The 11,766-nt window shown below is 46.9% G+C and overlaps 1 pseudogene; it reads right to left on the bottom strand.

Moving 5' to 3' along the window:
• Nucleotides 1–6: 6 nt before the first annotated feature.
• On the bottom strand, nt 7–11,759 carry LOC130520868 (junction-mediating and -regulatory protein-like; annotated as a pseudogene).
• Nucleotides 11,760–11,766: the final 7 nt, after the last annotated feature.

The raw sequence follows: 11,766 nt of genomic DNA, 5'->3' as shown, positions 1-11,766 counted from the left end.
TGGATGCTAAAACCCTCCTACAGATTTACAGTAAAGAGGTGAAAACTCAGTTTTATGCTTGTAATCCAGCTGTGCTCCTGTGTGCTGCAGTGAAACCGTTGAAAGAGTTATCTCCATCAGAGAGTCTCACTGAAACATTCATCATTCTATGCTTGAGGATACTGGCTTTCCAAACCGTGCAGCGTGACCGCGCCGATGAACTAATTGGTTTGTTAAACAGGCAGCTACACATTAGCATGATATTTGCATGTTATTCCATATATCTACAAAGGTTTTCATAAAGCTTAAAAACAAAACGTTTTTCACTCATGTCAAAGGTCATTTTAACTTCTAATTGTGCAATGTTATGGGGGTATTGCAGTATAGACCCCACAATAATTCAGTTACCTTGATATTACTTTAATAGCTGCTAATTCCCTCCACGAGCTGCTGCTGCCAATTAGATGTACACAAGTTACGGCTAAAATGCTTCTGTTCCTCTCTGCTTCATAGATAAAGCTGCTGATAACCTCAAACCAAGAGTATGACACTTAATTTAGTACCAATCTAAAGGAAAATCTTTGTATCCCACTTGACAACCAGTCCCGTCCTGCCATGTTTACGTAAACATACACAGTATAGGTTTGAGTGCAGTGCAAGTTTTCAGTATTTCGCAATAAACCCATCACAGCGAGCTACAGTACGACGTGATGAGAGGTTAGAGGTTGTGTCCTCCTCATGAGCGCCACGGCAACAATGTAAAAAATAATCAGTGGTCCATGTTCGCAACAATACACTGAACTATGACAAAAACATAATTCTGAGGACTTCTGATATAAAAGGAAACAGATCAGGATGTTTGTTTCAGATGATGTTAGCGCCATTTAGCTTTGAAAAGGTTAAAAATCTAGCTCTCCCAGTCAGTGCACGGAAGACCTTCATCCTCAGACTCGGACTCCGGCGACGCCTCTTAATCCTCCTCAGAGCCTCGTGGATGCGCGCGTCAGCGGGTCAGAGGAGTGGGGGAAGGTCTTGGCGTGGCGCTGCTGCTCCGGCCGGGTCCGGACCTTCTTCAACCTGACGCCCTGCCTGATCTGAGCCAGGATTGTTGGTGTCATCGTCTGGGTCTGGGGCCAGGACTCGCAGCTCGGCCTTCCTCAGGTGGAAGCTGCCGCGTTTCAGAGAGGCCAGGACTTCATCCATGGGGGAGCTTGCTGTGGACACAGGTTAAGTGGATTCTGTTATAGCTGCTTTGCATTCTGGGATTTGTAGTCAAATGTCTTCCTTCTAAAAGGTTTCTCCTCACCTCTCCTCCACTGCGATGAGTCCAGAGAGGCGGTCTTCCTCAGCTTCTTCCTCGCCGTCTGCAGCTGACTGCTGTCGAAGTATCGAGGGGAAAACGGAGCCAGTGGCAGGGAAGAAGTTTCAGTCTCGCGGGAAACCTGCCGTACTGGGGTGCCCGACTCCTCCTCGCTCTGTCGGTCCTCCAGGGGAGGAAGTGACATGGGAGGAGGAGGTGGCGGGGGAGGGGGAGGTGGAGGGGGAGGAGCGAATGAAACAGAGTGTGGCGCTGAGAACGGAGGCAGCGAGAAAAAGGGCGATGAGGCGTCCAGCTGGTCGAGTGTTGAATGGTGGGTAGAGACAGGATCTCACAGGTGTCCGACGCAGGAGGAGGAGCAGAGAGTTCTGGGAGGTCCGAGATGCAGTCGGTCTGGACGCTGGCTGCCTGAGTGCTGGGCTGCTGCCCGTTCTCCTCCGGCTCTGAGGCTGATTCAGACGCAGTCGGCTGGACTTCAAGGTCACCTGACCCGGGTAACGCTGTGGGCAGAGGAGTCAGCAGGAGGAAGTCAAGACGCAACAACCCGTGAGAGAGCAACGCTTGAGCCGCTGTTCCTCACCTGTCTGAGGCTGCGGAGTTTCTCCAGAGTCCTCTGCCTCTCCTGGCTCACGCTGACATTTGTCTTGGCTCATCCTCATCTCCTCCCTGGGCAACAGGGTCCGTATTTAAGCAGCTGACCGACAGCACTGTACCGGACATCACACACCACCACGGTTGTTACCTGGAGCGCCGTCTCCAAAGAACTGCTGTCGTCATGGCTTCCTTCTCGCTGCTGTATCTTCTGATTGTGGTTGATAATACAGATTTCCTGTTGGAGATGAAACTCACATGAGTAAAGTGCTCAACTGTAGCACATATCTGTAAAGCCCTCCTAAGAGGTTTGGGGGGGGCACCTTCTTGTTTTTGAGGTAGACTTTCTTGGCAGTGATGCGGCCCCTGCGGGCTTCAAGCTGCCGGGTCCTCAGCTGCAGGATGCTGAGCTCTTCATCTCTGAGGGGGGACGGTGGGGTCGGTGGGTCTTCTTCGCCCTTCATGGCATCGGGGCTCTCAAAGGCATCGTAGTACACCACCTCATCCTGATGTTCTGGAACGGCATCAGGACAAACCCATGGTAAACCAGTTTGCATACACAGCAGCACCTAAATGCAGCTCTAAATGAGCGGGTAGCTATAAAACAGCCAGACAAACACGCCCACCTGTCATTTGCCGCCGTAAACTCTGCAGCTGAGCGGTCAGCAGCAGCTCCTCGCACTGCAGCACCTCGGCCTGGATGTCGTAGAGCTGCAGCTGCAGCTTGTAGTACAGCGCCTCCATCTGGTCCAGGCGCAGCATGGCATCCTCGCCGCCTTTCAAACTCTGCATCTGAAACAAGATTGAAGAAACAATTAGATATTTCAGATGTGTTTAAAGCCTCTTTCTATTGCAGTTTTGAAATTTCCTGGGAAAAAGCATGAAACTGTATAAAAGCAACTCTCCCCCCCCCCCCCTCCTCCCCCCCACTTTGTTTTGGTTCCATGGTTCCTCCCAGAGGACTGCAAATCAAACCAGGAAAAGCTTCACCAAACACATAATTAGAAAGATAATAAGAGATCTGCTGTGCTGTTTCTTCTATGGCCAAACATCATCAATCAAGTTCCTCACATTCTGCAGAGTCTACAAAATCTTGTTGCATCTGTGAACAGAGAAAGACACAGACAAACTACTGGATGGAACGTGTGCACCAGTTCTCACCAAACAAGTTTAGTTTTAACAGAATTTGGCACATTAATGCCAGTGCCCAGCAGTCCTTGCCAGTGAGTCATTTCCAGTGTTCCAGGATGTTATTCACTCCACTGCAGGCTGTCGAGGGCATGAGGTCATTTCTCCTACACTGCCTTTATCTTCCCCCTTTTCTAACCTCACGGATAAGTCTTTCTTCCTGGTATCTCTTCCTGGTAGCCTGCAGCTCCCCCCACTCAAAAATAAAACACGTCAGCATTAGTGTCGATCTGTGTGTCGCTCTACTTTACCTCCTCCTTCAAGGCATGTTTCTTCTTCTGTTCCAGGCAGATTTCTTTGGCCCTCATCAGCTGCAGAGTTTCTTTGGAGACTGCGTACTGCAGCTGCTCGATGCGTTCCACTGCTGCTGCCCATGTGGATTTGCCAAACTTCTTTTGGTCGGCGCGCATCCGCTCGTACAAAGCTGAAACACGCGGTGAATGGTGACGTAAAGTATTTGGGCGACATATTTCAGCTCTCTGAGATCTGTTACCTTTCTGAGCGCGCGTGGTGGCTTCAAAGAACTTAACGGTGAGGTCTTGAATGGACAGGACGGCAGCGTGCGCCTTCTTCTGCCATTCTTCATCCTCTTTCCTCAGGCCCTCCACACGACGAGGACCCAGCCGCTCCGTCTCCAAGGAGATCTGACGCAGGTCAAACACACAGTGTTTACATTGGCACGGATAGCTTAGTAACAACAGACCAAAAGCCTTCACAACCTGACTCCAAAATTAATTAAAAATGCCAAATAATTGGACTCTACAGCACAAAATTGGTTTCAATCCCTGCATTTAGGATTTTGTTTTCTCTCTCAGTGGGCAGACAATAGAGCTCGGGTCTTAGCGCATATAAACAGGAAATGTGCTGTTGCCATGGTCTCACTGAGTAATTGTTGGTGGTTAAATCGGGCCACAAGTTGTGAAAGTTGCATCATAGGTTACACAGGCCAAGTATTTATTAGCAGCTCTTGTATTCAAAGTACCCGTACATAAAAAGTATTAGTCTAACTGGCATCTAAGTAATAATAACAATGACATCAATGATAGAAGTATTATGACACATATTCGAAATTAGTCATTACACTCTGTGTCTTTTAGCACTTTTCATGTACATTGTTTATAATAGCCATCACAAATGTATCCTCTAGAGGGCGCGTGTGGGGCTACATTTGTTTCTCATTTAATAAACCTATTAATAAAGTCATTCATGTACCTAAATTAACTCCATGAGTACTGTGGGAGACAAATAGAAAATATTTCCTGCCTCCTTCCACTGTGGTGTGACACCAGCTGGTGACAACAGGCGGTCTCGAGTGTTTGGAGGCCCATTTGCTGTTTGTTTGTGTTGACACTAAAACGGTGCTTTAACACAACAACCTAAACTGAGCATCACCCAGCCCAAAAAGAACTTTTTACAAGAGCCGTATTATACGTGGCAAACTATCTCTTACAGCCACAGTCACCCACTCATGTCAGGCCATGTGAAAAAGAGTTAGAAACAGGGGGGAAGCTTTGCCACGTGGACTCTCACCCCGCCCACCAAAGGAAGGCCGAATGGAACAAAATGTACAGATGGACCTCAGCTCCACCTCACGTACAGTCATGTATTAATATCTCAACGTGAAACAGATGTGCTTAGGTGTTCAGAATTGAGGAGAACCATGGTAATTATCAACCAACCTCAAAGGTCTGGGAGAGAGACAGAGAGACAGAGAGAGAGAGAGACAGGGAGAGGGGGGGAAATTGTGTGCACGTGAGCCATAAGAACAGGGAGTCAAAGGGGGGGGTTAAACTGAGAGTGGGGGAGTTAAGATTACATCAGAAACAGAGAGAATAAGTCTGACCGCAAAGGCTAAAAAAAAGAGAGAAAACATGAGGGAGTCCAAAAGAAAATGTTAACGTTTATCCCAAATCCCCATAAAAAGAAAGGATAAAGTACAAGTGTGTAAAAGGAGGACATGGAGAGAGAACGAGAGCTTCTTTACATCCAGACTCACTCCCCCATAGCTGATCTGGGACTGATCTGATCATGAAATATGACCAACGTGACGCCCGATTGGTTTATGTTATTAATAGGAGTTCAATTAGGGGCTAGAAAAATACTTTTTTACAGACTGAGCTATTTGTGATGCTACTCTGTTGTGTACAAATGAAATTGACATGAAGGGCAACTGTGAAAGAATTCTTTTCACACGTCAGATCAACAGCTGCTCTTGACAAAACAAAGATGAGGCGAGGAACTAAAAATAGAGGTGAAGCCAGTTATTCACGGCACGGATATCACCACGGTGGTCCTGAGCTGGGCCATTTGGCCAGTCCCAGTATCAGACGCTCGGCACAGTCCAGAGGAGAACAACAAACTTAATCTGTCATTTAAGAGATTCCAGTCAGGATTAAGTCATATGCGATTGTCTCCTTCAGTGGATCCGGGAAAAAAGTAATAGGAGAAAAGGAAAAAGGAGACGAGCAACAGCTGCTGAAGTAGGCGAAGCAGATATATCAGCTCTTCCTTGTTCTTGAGCCTATCACACACCCTCCACCACAGTGTGAATCGGCTTAACATGTGAATCTGATCCGCTCCACAGACATTCCACAAATGAATCCCAGTGGACAGACACAAGAAATTAAATTACCCACAAGCCCGAGCGTATACGCGCCGATAACTAAATCAGCTTCACGTGGCCAGACATAGACCCTGGTAGAGTCAGACACGTCAGTATAATTTTAACCTCAGCCACCCAAATAGCAGGATTTAGTGATTTAATGTTTCCGGCGCTCACTGAGCCATTAATTAATAAAAGTGCAGGATAACAACAGCATGTGTTGAAGGCAGCAGGTGCCAACTCGCAGGAAGGATGTGAAGCAGTAACCGGAGCCGGCTGCTGTACAGAAATATCTCAGGCCTGTCACAGAGAAGCCTCATTTTTAATTCATGCTTGCCCTTTGACCTTTTGGGCAACAGGAGAATTGCAGGTCCTCCGCACAGCAGGTCCACCTGAGAATGTGCCGGGAGTGCTCGGGCGCCCTGCTGGGTGCCTGCTGCGATGTGAGGATTTTCTCCTTTCCACCGTAATTGTAACGCTTCAGACATGCTTACCGACTCCACCAGGTTCCATCATCCTCACAGAGTCTCAGGAAGGCTCTGACGTGCCAGAGGTGTGTTACTTAGTGTAAAATTAGCATTAGTCTGTCTCCTACTGTCAGACCAGTCCTGAACAGACCAGTCCTGACTATTGACTTCAGCAGCAACCACCTGCTGGTGCCAGCACCGGCGCTTCATTTGCATACAGCTATGTTTTCAGCTGTTGGTTCGCCCTGGAGGCTGCAGGTGAGGCAGCTGCTGCCATCACAGATTCCCCGAGGAACACAGAGTCTTACCAAACCTGTTGTGATCTCCAACACGAGTTTTCTTCTTCTTGGATGAGTTTTCCCTGCTGAGCACCATCGAACGAGCCACACTACTACGGCATCTCTTTTTTTGGGGGGATTAAACGATCCAAAACCTGTGCCAACCTCCCAGTGTTATTATACGCTGGCTATTTTTGTCAGTATTCTCCGCCACTGGCACATTTTCTACCTGCCTCCTCCTGCCCTGAACACTGACATGTTAATATGTATTCATTGTTGGATTCTACGTAGTCAATATCATCAAAGCACCTGAATATTTAATACAGCTTACATTCCTGTTTTTGTCTATGTACTTCATGTAGATTTCCTCTCTTTTCTGTTGTATAATGGAATATTATGCGCACACTTCCTGAACAAACATACAAGAGTGTGAAGAATTCTGACCCATTGACCCCTGGGGAAGGCCAGAGAGAGGAGAGATTAACTCTTGGATTTACTTCCCTTTTCAGCCTCTAATGAAGAGCTCTGAGAGAAAAAAAAGATGGAGTGAAGGAGGATTGTGGAGAACTGAAGATTGTGCTGAAGCAGCAGAATCACAGAGTGGTTTAGTGGCTGCTGTAATAATACTTATGCTGGTGGTTAAGCAGCTCTGGCAGGGGGGAAAAGCCTCCATGGCTGATCCTCTGCCCTCCACAGCCCTTGATGCAAAGCTTCAGGGTAACACATGCTGGCTCGTGCACCATCACCATCAAATGTAGCCTCAGCAACTAAACTAATGTCCTTACAGTGGACTGGAATGGCAGGGGCAGCAGAGGACTTCACCACAGTGTTTCAGGGTCAAAAACAGCACCGCTGAACTCAACTCGGAGTGTGTTCCAGCTCCAGAAGAGTGTCTAAACCGACTAAATCAAGCCCTAAAACAGATGGCATCCGAGGATGGTGTATTACCTTAATCTGCTGTCTGTGCAACATCGCCACCTCCCTCATGTCCCTGAAGGGCTGCAGCAGATAGTGGTAAAGCTGAGTGGTCGCCTCCAGAAGCTCTCCGTAGGCCTCGTCCTCCTGGGTGTACACCTGCAGCAGCTCAACCATGTTGTCCATGGCTTTGTGTCTGTCCAAAACCTGCACCCAAATCAGACGGAATGGATGCATGGATAGTCACATGACATTCTTGGAAAATGACAAACACACCATATTTCATGACAGCAGATTGTAAGATAAATTTCCAGTAAGCAGTGAAGGCAAGAACAAAGTGTGTGCGGTCAGAAATGTCACAATGAATATGTTGTTTATGTGGACACAATGAGAACAAACTGGCCATAGCTACTGGTGATTCACAGAATATCTCCTGGGATCCACAGATACATCATTGTTGGGGAAATAAACGCGATCGCACAAAGCTCTGATGTGCCAGCGGCTGCATTATTTAGCATTAAAATGTACGTTTTTCATCTGAATAAGGAGCTACAGAAGAGAAGACGTTTATATCAACACCAGGCGGCTTTTCCAAAGCCCGTCGCACTGGAGACTGGGTCAGACACTGCACGATTCAGCTTTAACACTGCCCCTACTGTTTACCACGGGTCTGCGTCTCCCTGGTAACCACTGGCCAACAGCGTACCGGCTCCCAGCGCCTGCAGTCAGCGTGAGACAGGAAACCGCTGGGCCGTGCGAGCCGACTCCAGCCCCAGCTCAAGCAAGATGCACTGAATACATAACACCAACCCTGGGATTAAATCAATCAATAAACAAGATGTTTAAATGAGGATTGTTGTCCCTTCATTCTGAGACAAAGTTTTGTTCTTGTGACACACCGTCCTAAAGTCCTGTTGAGAACAGATTTCCATATTCAAATGACTTTCTCAGCGGGACAATAACACACGTGTGGACGGCTTGGAGAGTTCCTGATTATCACCTCTGGAAAGAGTAATCTACGATCCAACACAGACCAGAATTACAAGATGTCGTTTTAGCCTCGGGTGAAGAGCAATTCGCATTCATGTTGCTCAGGAATCATTAGAAGGGCATAAAGATGTTTTACTAGTTATTTAGAGTGATTTCACATTTCATAAACACTAATAAAAGCCAACTGTGACGTGTCAAGATTGGTGGGAAGAAGGTCCACTGTTTATCCAACAGGGGTGAACTCATTGCATCCTCACAAATGTATATTTAGCCCACAGTTTTAGTCATTAAGTCTCCAGGAAGTGCCTGAACATGCAGGCCATAATTAGCTGTGATTGATACGAGCTGCAGTCTGCTCCAACCCTGTGATCAGGACCAGCTCTACCCGTTTTGTCTGTCCCAAGATGCGTTGAAGGACTTGTGCTTCTGCCCTCCATCTGAACTACTTGGCCAAATAAATTGGAGCACACTCGAGTTAAAAGGGTCTCGGCAGGAATAAAGCGTTTCAAAGGGAAACGCCGCATACCGCCTCATCGTTTTCCGGAATTCAAGCGTGAAGCAGAGCTGCTGCCGTCTATGAATAAGCTGAACTCTGACCCTCAGCAGGAACTCTCATTGAGCAACGTGTTTTGTAGGATTTTTACTGAACGTGAAAGTCCTTTTAGACAAGAGTACAAATGCCGTAAAAGCAAAGATAAACCCCACGTGCTATTGACACTAAGGTACACATCATCTCTCACAGGAGTCACATGAGGACACACCATAAAGCCTATTACGTAATAATGTATTAATGATATGGCCATAAGAATGAACTGTAGTGTCACGGTGCATTTATTTAAACATGGATAAGTGTTTGACTGAAGGAAAAGAATTCAAAGTGGGAATGATTTGCCTTGACTGGAGACGATTGGTTACATAAACTGATACCACACGCTGGCAACATTATATGCTATAATTTCAAGTATTTAACAGAAATTTGACCAACCACAATTGCCGTCAGCAACCACTGATGGTCAGACTCTGAAATGACATTCTAAAGATAAAGAAATGCTGTCTCGGGATAATTATAGACAGGTGCATGACCTACATCTGAGCATAGTTTTTCCTTTTTCAGTCTTTTTTAAACAAAAAGCAGCTATTTCTCAGCTCCTCCCATCCCACCAAATCCTGAAACAATCCATTGTACTCTTCCATTCCCAGAGATCCACTATCTCCGTGTTGAGTCCTTTCTGTGATATATCAATTCATGGACTATCACTTTCAATTGAGCACATTGTCCATAAAATAGAACACAGATTTAAAAAATATAATGGAAAGTCCCTACAGTTTATGTTTCATCTATTGTATTGATGTATATTTTGACAGAATGTCTATAAGCTCCAATCATACTCATCTTTGAACACACAACCTGATACAGAGCCAAATGCTAACATCTGATGGTATATTCCATACATTTTGTTTTATCGTTCCACATACAATAATATTTTATATGCCCAGTCATTCCTGTGACCTGTTATTTGGCAAGTTTTAAACCACACTGTACCCTGACAGGCGTATGATTTAACCTCAGTGGTTCAAGCTTCCCAAATGTGGAAATAGGACTGTTTGTGGTGAGTTAGAGAACAAACATTTAAAGTGGTGTTTTTGGTGTCAAAAGATGGCTTTTCACTGTAGGAAAAAACAGCATTAAATGTCATATTTTCGTTGGCGTTTAACATTGTAATGTTGATTATTACAACTATATATGGTTACCAATGCACAGCAAACTGATTAATATTGCATGTTTATTTACAGATATACAACTTATCTGGTATTTTCATTGGCACTTGTATATAACCAGACCTGCAAAAATGATGTAAAATGCTGAGTGAAAACCCATTCTTAGCTGTGTGGACTCAGCAAAACAGCCCCAATAGTTCTGGTGAAGCCTCATTTCTGTAACTCCACCTCTGATTGTTCTCTTGTGTTTCTGTAACTTCCAGCTCAGCCAGCTGCAGTGTGATGTCTGGCCAGACCAGATCATGTTACAGGCCTGTGAATGTGCAGCAACAGATGGTGGATCGGGGGGGACAAAGGAAGAGGAGGAGAATAAGCAGGCCTTGCAGCACAATTATGCTCTGAAAACGACATGCTTTTTGGAAGCCAGCACACTGCGGTCGGCCCTCTTAAAATGCGTCTCTCTATAATAAGAGTGCTGAGGTTTAACTGTCGAAAAAAACACACACCATTCAGCGCTGCTAGGATTCGATCCCACATGCAAGTGCAAAAACATCTCTCACATTAAATGACATTAAAACTCACCTCTTGCAGGCGTCTTTTGGCCCTCTCCTGAGCATCTTCGTAGCCGTTCTGCCTCAGCTCGCTCAGGCTCTCGTAGTACTCCTCCGTGTCGTCTCCTTCGGAGAAAAGCACCTGGGACAGGATCTTCCATCCGCAGGTGTCCAGAGCATGACCCAGGTACACCTGCAGCTGGTAGCACAGGGCCTCTGTCTCCCGCTGCGACACCCCGGGCGCACCGAAGAGCACCGTCCACACGCCGGATTGCTCCTCCGGGAAAGACGGTAAGCACGGCTCGAGGTCGGAGTTAACGGCGCAGAGCTGGAGGTGGGCTGCCCTCAGGTCCTGGACGGAGAAAAGCCCGGCCCAGCTGAAGTCCTCCCGGCTGCTGTTTTCACTGTCGCCGGGCTCATCTTCAGGAGACAGTTGGAAATCTACAGGATCCAAAATCTCCAGATCCAGAACTTTCGGTGACACAATATCCCAGGATCCGAACGTGTGGCTGACACACTCCGTGGTCTTTGTAACACCGGCTTTGGCCGTCGTAGTTGCGGATTTCCCCGTGGGACTAGAGTGGGGTCTGACTCTAGCGTCTTTCGTGGTGATGACGGGACTTTTGGCGTGTTTTTCAGCCACAGAAGCGCCGGAAGGAGCATCGTCTATAAGCGGCTCCAGGAACGTGGACCGTCTCTGGACGGTTCTGTTGTGGCAGGTTATGGCGAACTTTCCTTCGATGTCGTTCCAGGCCACGATAAATACAAATTTATGTCTTTCCTTTTCGTCAAAGACTTTGGGCCTTACGGACACCCATCCGGACTCTACGTTATCCTCCATGGTGAATGACATCTCATCCAAAGTAAATAAAGACACGACGAGATTAACGCTAGGGATAGTGGGGGGAACAAAAATCCCTTGAGGCTAAAGGCTAATGCTAACTAAGGATGGCTACAATAAGATGCCCGTTGGAAAAGTCCAACCTGGAGTCGCCGTTTCCAGAAATCGATCAAATAAATTAAGAGAAACAAAGAAAGTGCGGCTATTTCCCCCGCCGCCAGCTGCTCCGGAGCTGTTGACAACGCAGCTAACGTCGATATCCCTTCGCACGGTCCGGTTCGAGGTCCGGACATTAGAAGTTCATTCGGTCAGACGAGGTCGGCCACA

This window comes from Takifugu flavidus, unplaced genomic scaffold, assembly GCF_003711565.1.
Source record: "Takifugu flavidus isolate HTHZ2018 unplaced genomic scaffold, ASM371156v2 ctg561, whole genome shotgun sequence".
Classification (NCBI taxonomy): Eukaryota; Metazoa; Chordata; class Actinopteri; order Tetraodontiformes; family Tetraodontidae; genus Takifugu; species Takifugu flavidus.
The sequence above is the reverse complement of the archived record's forward strand: the minus strand, read 5'-3'. Positions and strand labels throughout refer to the sequence as shown.